Raw genomic sequence first — 18,200 nt, forward strand, 5'->3', positions numbered from 1 at the left:
ACTTCTCAGCTAAATCAAGCAGCTGTGAATAATTCAGATTTTTAGTAAAAATTTTCATATAGGTATCCAAACTTTGAGGCGCTTATAAGGCTTGAATTGCATCTTTCAGATTTGTCCATTTTTTGGTAGAAATTCTAACAGAAGATGCTTTTCCATCTTTGTATTAGCTCCATCTTTTAAATAGCTCCCGTGACATGAGATTTTGGTTACTTGACACCTGTAAATATCAGGATTTCTTTGAGGAATTAAAGACGCAGGCTCAGTCCTCAGGTGTGCATAGGTCAGGACATTGAGCTGAAGGAGATTATGCCAGTGATGACAACGTGAGGAGGAGTAAATAACATTATCACTGACACACACCATTATGCAAAACCCTCAGTGGACTCCATAGTCTCCAAAACCTCACAAAATTTTCTGCAAGTCTTTGCATTGGTTTCACTATTTGCTGATTAAGACCAGAACCAGTTATTACTATTATTATTTTTGTTTTACCTATCAGCTAGTGCTGGGTTTCTGGTAGCTGGAAAAGACTCAGATGTGCAAAGAAAGGCTATGTCTCACACAGCCTTAGCACAGGTCTGGTAGAGACAGATAACTTTACAAGAAAGGACACACAATGATTAACAGAGGGAGAATAGTTGATGAATAGGTCCTTGCACTAAAAGAGATTTGGGCAGCTGTATGTTCTCCAGTACATTCTATCTGTAGTAATTGTAGTTGTTTCTGTAGGTCAGGTCTTATTTTTAATTGAATTGCTGAATTGCCCTATTCTTCCTTTTAAGAAGGACAGTCTTAATTCTAGCCTTAAAATCTTTAAAGGCTTACTCCTAACTAAATAAATTGGTCAGGAAGAATAGGGCATCTCTATAAATTATCTTGGCATACCACTTATGGGAAAAAAATTATCAGGAAATTACCTTTTATTGCCACAGATACAAGAAGAATAAGAACTGCCAAAGGGATGCTGAGAAAGGCTTCTGTACTGTCCCTGTCTAGTTTAACCCATTAGTTTGTTTACTTTCACTCTGAGACTTTTCTGAAAAGAAAATTGAAAACAACCTCTTCACAAAAAAAGTTCATTTTTTCCTTTCAGTGTGTGAAATTATGTCAGCTGTTGCCTCCCAATCGATGATGTGAGAGGAATTAATGTTGTGTACTTTCTGAAATGTTTGTTTTGTTCTGTGCAGGTTTAGAAATATACAGAATTTTATTTATACCTGCAATACCTCATCCAAAATGGAGACAGAAAAACATTTCCTCTAAACTCATTCTGTGAATTTAATTGCTCACAATATTATCTGTGGGAATAAAAAAATTGCATGAATGCCCAGCATGAAGAGGCACTGGGATTAAATACTAAACAATTCACCTTACTGTGACTTCATATCAATGGGTTAAACATGATAAACAGTTTATGTATTCATATCAATTTAAGCTGCTGGGTCTACCAGTGAAATGAATACATTTGCTGTTGTTTTTTTGGCTCATCAGTAAATCTAGTACAAAATCTGATGCTATACCAGTTGGATTTATATTGCTGCAACAGATAGAGATTATTACTGATGCCAAGAAGACTGATTTTCTGCTGATTTGATTAGGACAGTAACTGTGCAAAGCTACATATTAATATATTAGAACACTGCAGTGCCCTAGAAGCCTGCAGAAGGGGAATTTTGTGTTGGATTAGGAAAAAAACCCAGATCTGTTGCTTCTGTATCCTACTGCATCTATTAGAAAATTCATACAAATTCTTTAATCAGCCTGTTCATGTGTGCTAGGAAATGGGCTTTCCATATTAACCAGGGAAATGTCAACTCAAGGCTATGGGGGCTGCTGCTAATAAGGTTAATGAATAGCTGGCCTGAAAAGCAACAGATGGGCCTAACAGAGCGGGAGCCTTAATGGCATTTGTAATGCCTAGGGTCAACTGCAGTTTATCTTCATTTTTTTCTCATTTAAAATATTCCAACGGAATAATAAAATAAGTTTGAATTTTCCCCACGGGGAGATGAAATTTATGCGGCACTGTTTATTGAATATCAATGTGTTTGGTTATAAACAGAGGACTGCTACACCGCTGCTAGAACTGTAGTTGTGTATTTGCATTTGCAGCGGAATTTTTCATTTAGCTCATTTAAAACAGTACTCTCTTTTTTATCATTTGCTTCTGCAGAGCTCTTTTGGATTTTTTTAAAATTTTGTTTTGGTTTTGTTGCTTTTTTTGCTGAAGACAGCTACCACAGCAGGTCAATTTATGGCTGCAGCTAGACACATGACCATTATGGTAAATTTGCATAGAAGAATTATAAGAGTAGAGTTTGAATGCCCGTGTGGTGGCGTCCTCTATGATGACAGAAATTATGCTCATTATAGTAGAATGTCATAGGATAGAATAGGGTAGAGATGACAAAAATATATGGCAGAAATCATAGATCTTTCTAGATAAAGAAGAAGTTTCTGTTCAAAATATATTTGTTGGAGCTGAAATAACTTCTGTGACCTTGTTTTCCTTCATCTCAGATACACTAGTCTTTAATCAGAAATATTCTGCACAAGACACAATTGACACAGTCCTCTCTACTCTAAACACAGGCTCAGGGTGATGTTAAACTATTGTTATAGCACATCTATTGCCTGAATTTAGTCTACAAGAATAAAGCTCTAATACCAGCTAAGCCAGTGAAACAGTGTTGAGGGAAGTTTTAAGACTTGTCCTAACAAATAGTTTTTTGAATAGGCATTGCTCTTGAAGAAAAAGAAAACACTGAATTCTTATTTGTCTTATGCCTCCCTCAAACAGCTTCAAATAAACATATGGATCCACAGGAGTTTCATTTATGAAACTCACTCGCACACTCTCACACTTCGGAAATGCATGGTAATAGTTAGGATCATATTTAAATTTGGGGTAAGACTTTTTAAAACACTTAGCCCTGAGCTGATGCTGCCAAGTTTTCCACATCAAATGCTTTTGATCACCTCTCTTCTGCTTCTTAAGCACTCTCTTCAAGTCAGTGTTAAAACTTCCTTTGATTTGAATGGGGGCAGAGTTAGGCCAATACTGTTGGCTTTTGAAAGTATCACTTAATGTGGATTTAAAAAATATTATTGGATTATTCATAATGAAAACCATAGGTTTAACTGTAAATTTGGGCTCTTCAATGATTTCAAAGTATCTGATTAAATTTGTCTCACCCAAGGTAAGGTGTTGGAAAATTGGATGTCCAAGTCAAGACTAGCCAGCATGCTATTCAAGACGAATCTTCCGACTGAAGTTGTCCAGCAAAGAACAGAAGACACAATTAATTATTTAAGATATAATAACTGAATTAATTTTCATACTCATTGTAAAAAAAAGGATTTCTGTTATAATAATCTTGACATTTTAAGATGCTTTATAATATTGTCAATTTAAACAGACACAAATGATCAAAAATTTCAGATATCGGTTGAATTAACAAATAGCTTTATGTATTTTGCTTAAAGAATACAATATTTTACATACAATAGAGATTGCTTCAAAGCTGGTGTACTGGAAGAGAGATTAATATATATTTGAATCATTTACTAATTGTCCTATTATTTCTACAAATTTGGCAAAATTAAGAAAAATACTACTGAATAATTTATGTAGTGAATTTCAGAGAATTTGTCAAGTAATATTTAATCTGATTTTCTCACGGATAGCTGTGGTCTGGAGTAAAACTCATCATATAAATTCAAGACCAGCAACATCTAATTTTATCATGGAATGACTAAAATCTGCAGGTTGGTTTGTGATAGATCTGTACTGCTCACTGCTCTGGGAGTAGGACCATCCTTGCACAGTACTGCACTGCTGCAGCTAACTGCAAGCTCTGTAGATACAGCATAGAGGAGTGGAATCCACTCACTTTTCCCTTGAGCACCAGAGAACTTAGGTGTTTATTGAACAGGTGATTTTTATATTCTTTCATGTTTGCTACTACCCAGTGACAACCAGTCTGTTCCAAGTCTGGTTTTCAGTTCCACTTGAATTCTGAAAAATACCATTGCTTTGCGCCCCGTTGTATCTTAAGAAGTCACAGTTTTATTTAAGTGTACAGATGACATCTACTTTTCCCTTCTGAACCTTCTATCTTGAGAGTATTGCCTGTCCTGTGATTCACGTGGACATTTCCTTTATTTGAATTATTTTACGTCACAAAGCAGTTTAGTTCATTGAAGGAAGAAGAAACTAAAACCTTCATGTTAAATTGAAAGTTGGGTACAAAGTAGTGGTCTTTTACTCCTGAAGTTCTAATTGCATTCAATGTGAGTTTTGGGAATTTTATAGGTTTTAATTTATCCTGCCTGCTGACTTTTCAGAAGAAAAGACACAATTTTTGCTAATGGTAATTTTTCAAACGCTAACTTTAAAAAACTGTGCTCATTGAGCTGTGTCTTATTTCATTATTTTAGATGGCACAGACTATATTTGTAAGCCTGTTGGGTGGCAAGTTTCAGACAGGATTTCAATCTTCTAACTGCAAAAAATCAGTTGGTGACCACATGAGGAGAAAGGATAACCAATTTACTGAAGAAGAATGTAGCCAATTTCTATCTAGTAAATAGTTGTAACATTTTTAAAAGATAAGCTTTCCTATTTTTCCTTCCCACCCTCCACCTTGATAGCTTTAAGATTACCTAGAACTCTGCATGCATTAATTGAATGTATAAATGAACAGTGTTTAGTCTTCTGTACACTCTTTGTAGGTCAAATCTGGAAACTGTTTAGCATTAGAAAATAACACATTGCCATATGGAAAAATATAATGCTAATGAAATCTGATAGATGGCACTGTTGGATTGTTGATAAACCATGAGCCTGACTCCTATGTTGCTAGTACTCAGAAGGACTTTATTGCTTATTAAAGAACTGTTGCTTTAGAAAACTTGATAGGAACACATTTATTTCAGCCTGTATTTGCTCTGTAGTGGGACTCAATGGATTGGTCTGGTTGCTGGTCTGTAATTCTCCCCTTTTTATATTTTCCAGGGCATATCTATATCCCACTAAGACTTGCTATGCTTATACCAAGGTGTGTGGATGTTTCTTAACTCACACAGCTTCTGGTTAGAGCAGAGATTATGGGAACAAAAACTTTGATTCTTTCTTCGTTTGTTATAAGTCAGAACATTAAACATTGCATTGCACATTCCTTTCATATTCCATTTATCCCTTTCTTTAGGGTTTTAAGAATGACAACCACCTCCTGTGGGATTGCTGGTACTTACAGATGAATTGCCTGTGATTATCTGAAGCAAATTAAAGGCTAGCTTGTCTAACTTTTGCACTAACTTAAGATCAGACAAATGCAAGAGCACTGCTGGAACTAGTCCAGGTAAATCCATTGGATTTCACTTGAACTAAAGCCTAATGCAGCTTTTGCAGGAATATTAGAATGAGAATTTTCTTGATGTATTATCTGACATGCAACTTGGACTATAACCGAAAAAAGGATGCCAAACAATGAGCAGCAATGAGATGATTCATCTATCCTTAAATGTTCAACAATGTTGATGAGTAAAAGCTACATTAAAGAGTTATTTTGTGTACAAGAGGGATTCTGGTATTCTTCATACTGGTTGTGAATTCTATGATTGTTATGGCAAAAACTAAAGCTAGACAGAGACTTGTCGAACATCTGTTTTGCAATATTCGTTCTGTTTGTGCTGTGTAATTTATTCCCACTCTTAGCACTGCAGTGAATAAAATTCCACAATAAACTTCTAAACATATAAACATGTAGCGTTATTAAATAGTTGCTCAAAGTTTTCTATTTTAAAATTGACAGTTGTGCAACTTCTGTGATTTCAAATAGTGAATATAGCTAAAATCATCCATCCACCTTAGAAGATCTAAGCAGCATGCTGAAGGATGTCATGGATTTAGGAAGGTAGAGTTGATATAACTGCATAACTTGAAATGTATCCTGCACCACTAAAATTTTACCTTATGACAATGAAAAAAATTATAATGTGAAAACAACAGTAGTGATTATCTTCTTTCAGGTCTGAGGTACATGGGAAATATGGGGACAGCTCTTCCCTATTGTGATGAGAAATTGAAAGAAAAATGTAAAGCAGAAACTATCCCTCCAAATTTTCTCCTGGATTTCCTTTGTCCTTTTAATTTCTTCAAAAAGCAAAAGGTTTGTTCTGCTGGAAAACCATTACAGGGACTGTAAGAACTCTGAACTTGAAGGCTGCTGCACAGCCCAGGTATGTCTGTGATGGTGCTTTGCCTCCACATCCTCTCTGTACTGAGCTCCTTTTGTTCTCTCCCAGCAGAACTTCAGCCAAACTCTTCTTGCTTGGTAGCAGCAGCTACCCTTGGCCTCGAGATTTAAAAGGTTTCAGAAGTCCATGAAGGTGTAAATGGGGAGAAAACACCGTTGTTTTCCTGTGAGGTAGGACATGTGATGCTGCTACAAGTTTGCTTTAAGTTGAGGCTGCCTCCTGGCCTGTGCTCACATGCACAATTTTTGGGTAAACACAGTTCCCTGTGTGAGAGCAGGAGAATTCAGATATACAACAATTCCTGCCAAGGCTGTACATCCCTTTACACAGAGTTCTTATTGGAATGAACTAATACTCAGTTATTTTAATAGATAGTAGGGATTCTAAAAAGATGCTAGTCAAATACAGGAATTAATCATGGGGACTATACATACATCTCAGTGAAGTACAATTTATTTGCTTTGAGTCAAGTCACCTAGGTAGAAGTACATTTTATTTCAGCTAGAAGTATTTGTGCAGAAATAGAGTATGCCTATTATTTATGACTTTCCAGCATTGATAATTTCATGGCTGCACCAAGTTATCAAGCTGTTCCAAGAATACAAAGGACTGTACCTAATTCAGTGACTCTGTTCCAAGAAAACCCTTTAATGATACCTTATGATATAGCAAAAATCAGTTTATAATGGAAAGTTTGAACTTTTGATGTTTTGATGAAAACTTTAATTTTGCTTCTTTTATTTCTGTGGATACTTTTTACTCAAAAATAAGTGTTTAATAGGGTAAAAATTGATTAATGGGGGAACATGAAGTGCATGTGGTATAAGTCCTTTTTTGTAGATCAGATTTGTTCTTAAAAATATCCCTGAAAAAAAAAAATGCAATTATATCATTTATGAGTTCGGTGTTTTGAACATTTATGCTTTTAAAAAAGTAGCCTGAGAAATACCAGTTTGTGTCTGTTCTTCAACTCTGTAATTAAATTCCAGAAATGGACTCTAGTAGACAAAGATTTTAATCTCTACAAGCACTTGCAATAGACACCTCTCACACCTGAATGTATTCTGGATGACCAATTGCACCATTTGAAAGGCACTGGTGTCTCAACTGCTTCCATAACCAGATGCTTAATGGTCAGAAAAAAAAGAAGTAGTAGTAGATTTTTTAAAAAATCTACTCATTTAGGTGGAATAAAACAGGTTCTAGGAGTAATTGGGGACTACTTCATTGCCTGTAAGAATTCATCAAGGTAATCTTTTTGTCTAATGATCCAGCCATGGCTGTAAATTATAGAACCATTGTAGTTTCAGCTACCTTTTGTTTCAACAAAAGAGAAAAAAAAGAGGGCCTTATCTGGCATTTAAAATAATGTTTTATCATATTAAAGATTTGAATTATATTTACTTTTCAATGATACCTCCACTTGTCATCTCAAAAACATTTTGTCCTTCCCTGGAAAGCAGATAAGGCTGGAGATGTCTTTGTTCTGTACTTTAAAAAAGGGAAGATGTGCTTTCCAGTACCTTATGTCAGAGATTCAGATGATTTACAAGACATTGCATGTAAGAAATTCTGTTTAGAAACTTTTTCAAATACTCATGCAAAAATTTTGTTTGCATAAATGAAATGAAGGAAAATGGGAAACTTAATATCAACATGATAAATTTGTTCCACTGCATATGAATTAATGGGGTAGAGATGACAACTATATGGTAGAAATCATGAACATTTCTAGATGAATTTATTGAGAGAAGATATTTTTACAAAAATGAAGAGAGAGGCTCAAAAGATGGTGAGGTTTGATGGTGCCAGGAAAATCTTTGCTCTGTTGAGGACACACAAAGCTGCAAAGCACCTCAGTGAGAAACACAGTGGAACTGATAGAACCACAAGTCAGAATTAGGTACAAAGAAATATATTTTCATGATCTGAGCCTTCTACAAAACATAATTAGTCCTTTACTTACTGAAGGAAAATACTGAGGTTTGGATGTGAGACAGCTTCTTACAAAACTCATGATTTTGGGAGGAGGAGTATCCAAACACTTGGATATTCTCATATACCTGATTTGGAGGTTATCTTCCTCTTGAAAAATATGAAATGCAAGTAACAGTTTCTTGCTGTTTTAAAAATTGTAAGCCATTTGAATGAATTTTAAAAATACATCTACTTATTACTTATCTAAGAATTAGTAGAAATAATTTGCCAGTGGCAAATTTTATTCTGAAAAATGTTCAGCAAACATTATAGACTAAAGCATTACCGTTTCAGTTATTTTTTTTCACTAAGGAATGCACTCAAGAATGTATGAAAATACTTTAAAAATTACTTTAGTTAATCCATATTCATTTACTAACTCATCATTATTAGAAAAGTTGTGTATGAAAAACATCTGCAGAAAACCTATGTTTGCAAAGGTTGAAGCTTGAAATAAAGCCCTCTATTATTCAGACTGAATTGAATCAGATGTATTTCTAGATTTTCTTCTTTCTACCTTGATGTTTTAGTGTCCATTTTCCCACTGAAGATCCAGGGGATGTAACCACTTCTAGAAATAAGAAATAAATTTAGATTTTATTATTAAACATAAACTGCTGTGTGATTGAATGATTAGAAATAATATTCAGATGATTATTTAGTGTAACCTTGCCATGTGCTGCAGTTTATTTTAGCAATTTTTTTAGATATGGATTAGAATATTTCTGCTTGTGATATGATTATTTCAAACAATAGAAAAAGAAGATGATGAAAAGTTCTACGTTAATATTTTTTAAGAGGGAATAAACAACCTTTATGTAAATATTTCTCATTTTCTCCATTTTTTACTTTATACTTTTATACATTTATACTTAGTGATTCTATTTTAAAATATAATTTTGAACAATTAATGATTTTGCCCTTTATCCAGGCCTAATAAAACCACTTGGTTATTGAAAATAGTTTTTACTAGAAATCTTATAAAAAAGATACCATATAAAAACATGCATAATCTTTAAAAATAGGTGGATTTTTTTCCGTGAAAAACGAAAAGATATAAAATACGTAAAAATAAGTTACAAGATTTTTTTTTTCCAATGAAAAGATGTAATCTCATTGTAATTAACCTCACTATGTGTCTTTACAATAAGTAGTCATGCTTCGATTTCGAGTATAAGGAGAAAATCTATTGGATAATGCCTCATCTCAGGATTCAGAAGGATATATTTGCTGAGCAGTAATACTTCAAATTCTATTACTTTTTCTGTTGTAAGCCTTTTATGACTTTTTCATAAGAAAAAGAAAACCACAGTTGTTGAATAATAATGTACGGTCTGAAAAAGAGAAACTCATACATGACTGAATATTTGACACACATTGTACTAATTTCTACTTAAAGCAGGGGATTTTTTTGTTTTATTTTTATTTTATTTTTTTTTTGGTTGGGGCTTTTTTGTTTCTTTTTTGTTTTGATTTTTATGTTTGGGGTTTTTTTTTTTTGGGGTTTGTTTTTTTCTTTTTTTCACTTTATAACTCTCTTGAAGCTAAGGGAATATTCTGTAGGAGAAATTGGCTGCGCAACAGTCCAGGCTCCCATCATCCATTTGTGAGTCAGTTCCTGATCCTTGCTTTGTAATAAAATATTTAGTCACCTTTCCCCCAGAGCTGTACCAAGACAGGTTTGATTTTGGTGTAAATAGTGACATTATTGAGTGGCAAATAATCACTGTGAGTCCTGTGAAAACTGAAAGTCAGTCATTTCTCATAGGAAGGCTGATTGATGCCTTCTCTTTTCTGCATGCAGAAAAAGTGCCAATTATTCCCACTTGCACACACACACACACACACACACGCACACACACACACTTACGTTACATCTCCTTTTAAAATTAGAAGATTTCTCTCTTTCAAGGTGACTTCAAGGGCAAAGCTACAGGCCTGGCTTGGGCTCACAAAAGTGTTCATATCCCTTTCCTGGTTCATTCACTATATGTCCATTTTCCTCTAGAAACATTCCCACACAATTGTATACATTCCTTTTGGCTTGTATGGATGCAAATGAACGACACAAATGAACATTACTTAAACTTGCTATTCTGAGAAAAGAAGAGCTTTAAAAATCTGTTTTGAATGAGCTCCTCTAAGTAGAACCATTTTAAGTCTCTGATCTGCCCATTTTAGAGATGTTATGGTGCATTTATCATAACTTAAAGGAAGACAGTGTTTATGGATTTTTCTTTTAAACAGCAAAACTAGAAGAGAACAAAAAAAGGGCTTAAGAACATTTGTATGTTGGATTTTTCTACCCACATTTCTTTCAGGTCACATTTCTGACCATGAATCTGAGTGCTGCTGGAATTTTTTTAGGACATTGGTCTGTACCTCACAAGTGAATGAAGATATCAGCATCTGGACAGTGTACAATGAGTGTGGAAATATTTTACTTTAATATGTTTAAAGCATAGGAAAAGACCCCAACAACTTGCTTGCATGAGTAGAAACTGCAAATACTTTTTGACCTTGAACACTACTGCTTTTTATAAGTGCCATTTTAGGAATCTGTCTAGCCCAATCTCATGGGGTTGATTTTCTATTCTGATTTCTTGTTCCCTTTTTTAGAAACCTGTTTGTTAGAACACACGAATTTTGTGGTGTCTGATGTCTCTTTCTATTCTGAGTGTCCTGAAAGCCAGCCAGATGTAGGTGATAAACTGGAAAATATTTGACTGAATTATTATTCTTCACTTAAGAGTTAAAGATTTTGTGTTAGAGACAGTGGAGTGCATTCTACTGTTTGGGGAAAAAAGTAACTTATGAATGTGTGTATCTATGACAGCATGTGTCAATCATTTGTGACTCTTCTTCTGAAAGCCATTGTGAGTTACTGTGAGTTAGCTGCTGCATCCAAAGTGGACCCTCAAATATTAACCAAGAGAATCACAGGATATGAGTTTGGATTAAGCACTTCCTTCAGAATTTATTATTTTTTTCTATGAAATCCTTTGTCTAAGTGTGTTCCTCAAAGTCTGTAATCAAAAAAGATAAAACTTTTAAATTAATATTAGTAATTTAAATATGATTGCAAAAATGAATTTTTTATGCACTGAATTTTAGTTGTGCTCTTGAGTTGTAGTTTGTATTCATGAGATTTGAAAGCACTCTAAGAACAGTGAAAGTTATCACTTAACTAGTGAACAACAGAATCACAGTTGTACTAGCAGCATTCATGGCTTTTATGATGTGAGAAATGTGATGAAACCAAGGGCCCCTAACCGGTGATTTTCCACAGGGGACAGTTCTGGTGTCAGTGCCCAGGTGCTGGCAGTGGGAGCTGTGGGACGAGAGGATGGGGCTGCCCGGAGAGGATTCGAGCCAGCCCCAAAACCAACCCACCACTGGCCAAAGCTGGGTCCATCAGCAGTGCTGGTGGTGCCTCTGTGATAATGTGTTTAAAAAATGGTAAAAGCAGCTGTGTGTCAGCTCTGAAAGAGGAGTGAGAAAATGTCACACAGCCATTGATGTATCAAGGCCAGAGGAGAAGGAGGAGCTGAGATTTCCCTGCAGCCCATGGAGAGGTGTCTGTGGAGCAGTTTATCCTGAAGAGCTGTAGCTCATGGCTGGACCCACGCTGGAGAAGGGGAAAAGTGTGAGAAGGAAGAAGTAGCAAACAAGAGCTGTAAGGATGCTCCATTCCCTGTCCCCCTGCACCACTTGGGATGATGTTGAAGGATAAGAAATGGAAGTGTGAAAATGGGTGGGAGAAAGGTTTTGTTTTAATTTTTACTTTGGTTCTTGCTACATGAATATGTTTTTATTGGCAAGAAATTAATTTCCTCTAGTTTTTATCTCAACCCTTGAGCTTTTTCATTATGTTTTCCCTCCTGTGCTCTTGGTGAAGAAGGGTGAAGGTGCATCTGGGTGGGCAGTTGGCAGGTGCTGGTCACTGTCAGCCCACTGCAGGTAGTAACGTTTTCAGGTTTTTCTTCTAATGTTTCTGTAATTGTTGTATTTCAACCCAGGTTAATTGTGCCTCATTTTTAAATTCAGTCAATAGCATGGAGCAGTCTTCCCACTTTTGGAACACACAGGTTCAAATTATATTTACAGGCAGAGTGACAGGGCAGGTCTCTTTTTCTTGGCAGTGCTCAAAGTGCCTTAACACCTACCTGCATTATAGCTAGGCCTCACTGACTGCTTCCTTGACTGTCATGGAAATTTTAAGTGCATTAAGAATAGAAAATTAGCATTAATTTACAATGAAAATGCTCTTTTTCATTCTCCCAAATGTGTTAGTGGGATTTAATACAGTTCTAGCTGCAGCTGCAAGCAGAATCCCTTACAATGGTTGACTCTGTAGCTGGGTTTCACATGCCCCGTGTAGGAGAGTTCTTACAGAGTTGTAATTAATTTCTTTAAAGATGATCATGGTTTTTTGTCACACAGTTATGGAAAATGGAAACTGGCTTTTTGGTGTCACTGTGGCTATGACTAAATAGCTGCTGTTGAATGCTTTTGTATGCTGGCACAAAGCACTAGGTGTAGTGCTATTGTACTTGATTCTGTGTTATTCCTGCCTTGGCAGTGCCCCCATTCTATCAAAACAGGTGTACATTGCACATTACAAAACACAGTTTCTAAAATTGACTTCAGTGAAGAAATTTTCTTAGCTAATGTGGTCCTTACTTTACTTCCACAGGCACGGAACGCCTCCCCAGCACAGTTGTTACCTCATTTGTATTCTGTTATCCCCATTATTCATATCACAGTAGTGCCCAAGAGCCAGCAGAGTTCTCTTTGTTCCAGGTGTGATATATAGAATATATATATGATATATAAAATAACAGACATTCAGTTGAGGAGCTTACAGTAGGGATTGCAGAGGCCTTAGACACCCCATAAGAAGCATGACAAACTGTCCCAACTTGAGACTCACTAAGAGTCATCCCAGTGATCCGTCCCATCCTTCCCAACAATCCCCTGTTGCCCCACCTGACACTGCTGTGAATATTCAGTCCAATTCCACGGCCAAGACCAGGAAAAGGTGCAGCACACACATGCTGGTGTCATTAGTAGATGTTCTGTTCTGTGCTCTTTATTGCTTTTTTACTCTGTTTTAAAATAGAAACAAATACATATACATAGGTAGATACTTTAAAGTGAGGATATGTTTAAAGGAACTTCCTCCTGATTTCTGTAATCAACAGGAGTTCAGTGACTTATATTTGAGCAATCTGAAGTCCACAATGATCTATTTCTAACATCCTGGATTTAAAAATAATACACTTCAACATTTAAATATTTTTCTTTGCCAGTTATTTTCTTTTGCAGTTATTAATATTCTGGAAAAGCACGGCTGTTCAAACTTGGACAAATACATAAACAGGATTTAAAAGGTGAGAGTTATTGATGTCAATAAAGAAATTCTTCATCAGTGTTTATAAATCTGGGTAATCATTTACAAAAGTACTTTTCAGATAAACCACCTAAATATAGGCTTGAATTATTTTCTGCCATGCTGGAAACACATAAGAGATAATTCACAATTTTTCACAACTTAAACGATTGTTTAATGGAGAATGCACAAGATTCTCCACATTCTCTTGGGCATATTGATAAATCATGCAAGAAGTTTTATATCCTGTAATTTTCTACAGTGCATGTAGAATCACCTTCAGTTTACATTTTTTTCTGGTGATTAAAAATTACATTTTTCTTTGTGGTTAAGTATTTCTTTCTCCCTCCTTCCACATAAGGTTACTGGAAGTAATGGTTGTATCTAAGAACAACAGTCATCTGTTCTAAGGTGAGGAGTTACCCCAATAATGGTTATTTTACATGCAACTTTATCTTAATTTTCTTATTCATACCAGCAAGCAGAGTAACACGAATAACAGGATCTTTTACAATAGCTGCCATAACAACTGCTAGCTGTTAAATTAATCAAAGAGAAGATAGAGAACAGCTCTAAACTAAAAATGGTTCAACTGCATGGAAAATTTGAAGTATAATTTTTTTATCAATTATCTTTGCAAATGAAGGGTAGGGGTAGTACACAATATTTCTCTGGATTAGCTATATGAAATACTGCTTTTTTTTTTAGTTTGGTTTTGTTCTACTTTTATTTGTTTGTTTGTTTTCTCTTAAAGAATAAACTGTAGTTTTACAAGAAAAATATTTGACTGATTTATTATTCTTCACTTCAGAGTTAAAGATTTTGTGAACTTCTGATAATTCTGTTGATAAGCAGTACAAACCTTAAAGCAGCAACACTTATCCATACCCTAACATGTTTAAATAAAACCGTTCAAAGGATGTTCTGCTCTTGATGTCTGTGTTGAACATGAGATTAAAGGAACTACTTTTATTCCCTGCTTTCTTTTTAGCTCCAGGTTGGTTCAACTCTTACTGCATAAGAGGGGCAAATATTTTATGATAAACCAGAAGCAAATGTCAGATGATGTGTTTGTGTCATGTAATCCTTCTCTACCAAGTCATAGTTTTCTAAAAGATTAAGGGAGGATTCATACATCTCTACTTTATCTGGTGATTCACTGATATTGGTTAGAGAATATTATTTTATCTTTTCCATCACATTACTCGTTGTTAAACAGTGATATGTTTTGTAAGCAGTGGATTGTATTTGAATCAAAGAGTACAGCACATTTTATATTTCCATGAGATGTAAAACAAAGCCCTGGGAGATCTTATTTTATATAAAGTCTGTCTGGTGAAACAAAGTTTCTCTCTAATTAAATGGTAGTGATTTGGCTTTGAGTAAGAATGTCTGGATTTTGCGGGCAACAACAGTAACCTGCCAGGTCATGTGATGTTACAGCAACAAGAAAATGCTTATTTTTAATGGAGCTTTCTAAGCATACTTAGGTAAAAAGAAATTAAGCAACTCAGTATCACTATAACATATATTTTAATAATTTTTGGAGGTTTTTTTTTCCTCTCTATTTAATTTTTTTGCAGTAGGATGCTGAGGATAAATAACTAACTCAGACAATGCATAGTATGCAGCATGCAAGAGCCTCATAGGGAGAACAGAGTACAGAACCTGTACACTGACCTTGCCTGGCATTTTGTGAGAGTTTCCCATGTGCTGGTTTTAAGAGGCACAAAGCCTAAATTTCTAATTTATTCGAGATAGTTTAATTTTATTTTTTTTTTCCTGAGATCAGGTGATATTCTGAATGAGCTCTTCTAAGAACTGTTGTAATAATACTGACAGGGAGGATAAACTAGTCTTCAGGTAAGTTATCACCTGTGATGAGTGCTACTTGCTTCAGCTCAGAAAGGAAGTTAGGTCAAGGAGGAATTCTAGAAAACGGAAAAAAAATCAGGTTTATGCATACTTTTATAGTAGATTATCCTCTTTTACTCCATAAGGAGACTGTCTTTTTTTAGCTTTTCTACTAAAAGAAGTTGAGAAGATCCATTGTTAATGACACTCAACCTTGTTTCTTTAAATTTCTAATTTACAAGGAATCCCCGCTCAGTTTCAGAACATATATTTAAAATACTAAAGTAGTGGTAGAATGCCTGAGTTACTGTATCAAAGAAGAAAAAAGAGAAAAATATTTTGTATGAGTATGCAACATACCTTTGACAGTTGGCCAAGCAGAGTTCATATAATTCAATTTCTGCTTGTGTTCAGGTTGATTTGTGTGCACTTGCCCATAGCTCTTCTGATAGGGTATGAAAGTGTAAAGAATGCCTGGTTTTGTTGTCCTTTCTGGGGGAAATAGAAAAATCACAGATTTTGTTCCAGTGTAATGCTGGATCCATATTTTCCTTTTGTAAACACTCAATCAAGCCAGAGAGGTAAAGAGCAGATAAAGAGATTACAGATTCTTTCAGAAGTTCAGAGCTTCAGATAGCTGAGTTTTCTAATAAAGGTGTACTTCATAAAAGGGTCGAACTATATGAAAACTCTCAACTAAATCAGAGAGCTTATATATACAGCTGCAACTGCATCTTGTTCAAGATTTTAACCATGTAGGGCTTAAGTTGTAATCCAGTGGGAAAATGAAGATTCATAGTCATGATTTAAATACAACAGCCTTCCAAGTTTGCAGCCAAACACCTATGAAAGTCTTATTTCCACAATGCACATTAGGATAATTCTAGCAGACCTTAATGAAAAGGAATGTCTGGGGTAAGTATCATTACCCCATGGGGTGAGAAACCACAAATCACTGCTTTATACAAAAGCAGTATGTCCCTACACAATGTCACTACAAGGTTTCCAACCAGGAGAAACTGAGATATATTTGTTCTTGTATAAACAAGACGTTGTTTAATCAGACAGTTCCAGCTTCTGCTGGATATTTGTGTTGCACTGCATGTGTTTTTTGGGTTTTTTTTGTTTTTTTTTTTGTTTTTTTTAAGTATAGCACAAATCCCAAGCTATTCTGCTGCACAGGGCACAGCAGAGTACCTGAATCATCCTGTGTTTGTGTGTAGCTACAATTTCCCCTGTGTTCCCAGTAGTGTTTGCAGCATGGATGTTTGTTGATGCATTGTGTCTGGAGCACACTAATTTGAGGCAAGTTTGGAAACGAAGCGAAGGGTTTGATTTCCTCATCTAGCTGTTGTTAGTTTCTTTGCCCCCAGAATGGCTCCAGTATAGAGATGTATTCCATAGGTGATATTCCATATATTCCATAATATTCCATAGGTGAAGGGACTATTGTTATTCAGGATGGAGGTTCTGAATTAGACAAGCAGGAAAATTGTTAGGAACAGGGTGGCTTCACACGGGAAAGCCTGAAGCTGGTGTCTGGCTTTTGTTGCACTTTCTCTAAAGGAAAACCCGAGGACTTTCAGAGAAAAAAAGGAGGTAAGTGTTGGGCTTTGGTCTGGATGAAAAACAAAGGATGTGTATGCAACCTACTGATGCTACAGTGCAAATATACACTTGCTTCAAGGAATGGGGACTGATGAATATCAATATAAGAGTGCTGTGGAAAATAGAACAGCACTCTTACAGGATATGGTACTGAAGATTGGGAGCCTCAGAAACTGCTTAGTTAAGAGATTATCGAATTGTGGCTTTAATCTTGTCTAAGAACACTAAAAATATTCATCCAATCAATCTAGTCTTCCATTTGCTATTAGCAGTTTAATATCTGATAGTCCTTGGTTTGGGCCCTCTGTTTTTGGGGCTGGTACTGGAAACTAGCTCTGCATAGTCTGTGCATTGCCTTTCATTAGTTGCATTCTTTCCAGAAATGGGGAAAAACGTAGTAGCAAGAAGATAAGCTATTTAGGAAGAGCACCAGCCTCACCACTTCCTGTGATCTGTTCTCCATATAGGCATTTTGGTATCCACATCTTTCATGTTACAGGTGACAGAGGATACATTCCTTATTATTGCTTACCTGTATTTGTTTACAGATTTGCTGCTCAGGGTTTTTTTGGACCTTTCCAAACCTGCTGATGCTGTCATCTTTCAAAACCTTCTCTGGTTTTGAAACCTCCACATTCCAGAAATTTAATACATTTTGAAAAGTAGTATGACTTTCATTGTTACATTCTGTTTAAAGGAATATACTTTTACCTGTTTGAAATTGAACTCCTACTGTTTTTATCAGACACTCCCTGTTCTTGCACTGAGGAATTTAGAAATTTTCGTTTTGTATTTGTCTGAGTCACCGACACCATGAGTTTTGAAAACTTTGATCATATCTCTTGTCCCTCTGCTTTCCAAATTGGAGAGTCAGAATATTTAGTCTTTCTGTAACATAGCTGCTTTATTGTTTTTAGCACATCAGCTGATCTCCAAAATTGCTGTGTCCTCCTTGACATGCAGAGACCAGAGCAACACACCATTCAGGATGTGGACACCTGCTGGTTTTTATGACACAAAAGTTATACATTTGTCTTGGTCCCCATATTTTTCCAAATATCTTTTTGACTTTCTTGGCTACCATTGCATACAGACCTCATGATTACAG

This window comes from Cinclus cinclus, chromosome 4 (genome assembly GCF_963662255.1).
Source record: "Cinclus cinclus chromosome 4, bCinCin1.1, whole genome shotgun sequence".
Lineage (NCBI taxonomy): Eukaryota > Metazoa > Chordata > Aves > Passeriformes > Cinclidae > Cinclus > Cinclus cinclus.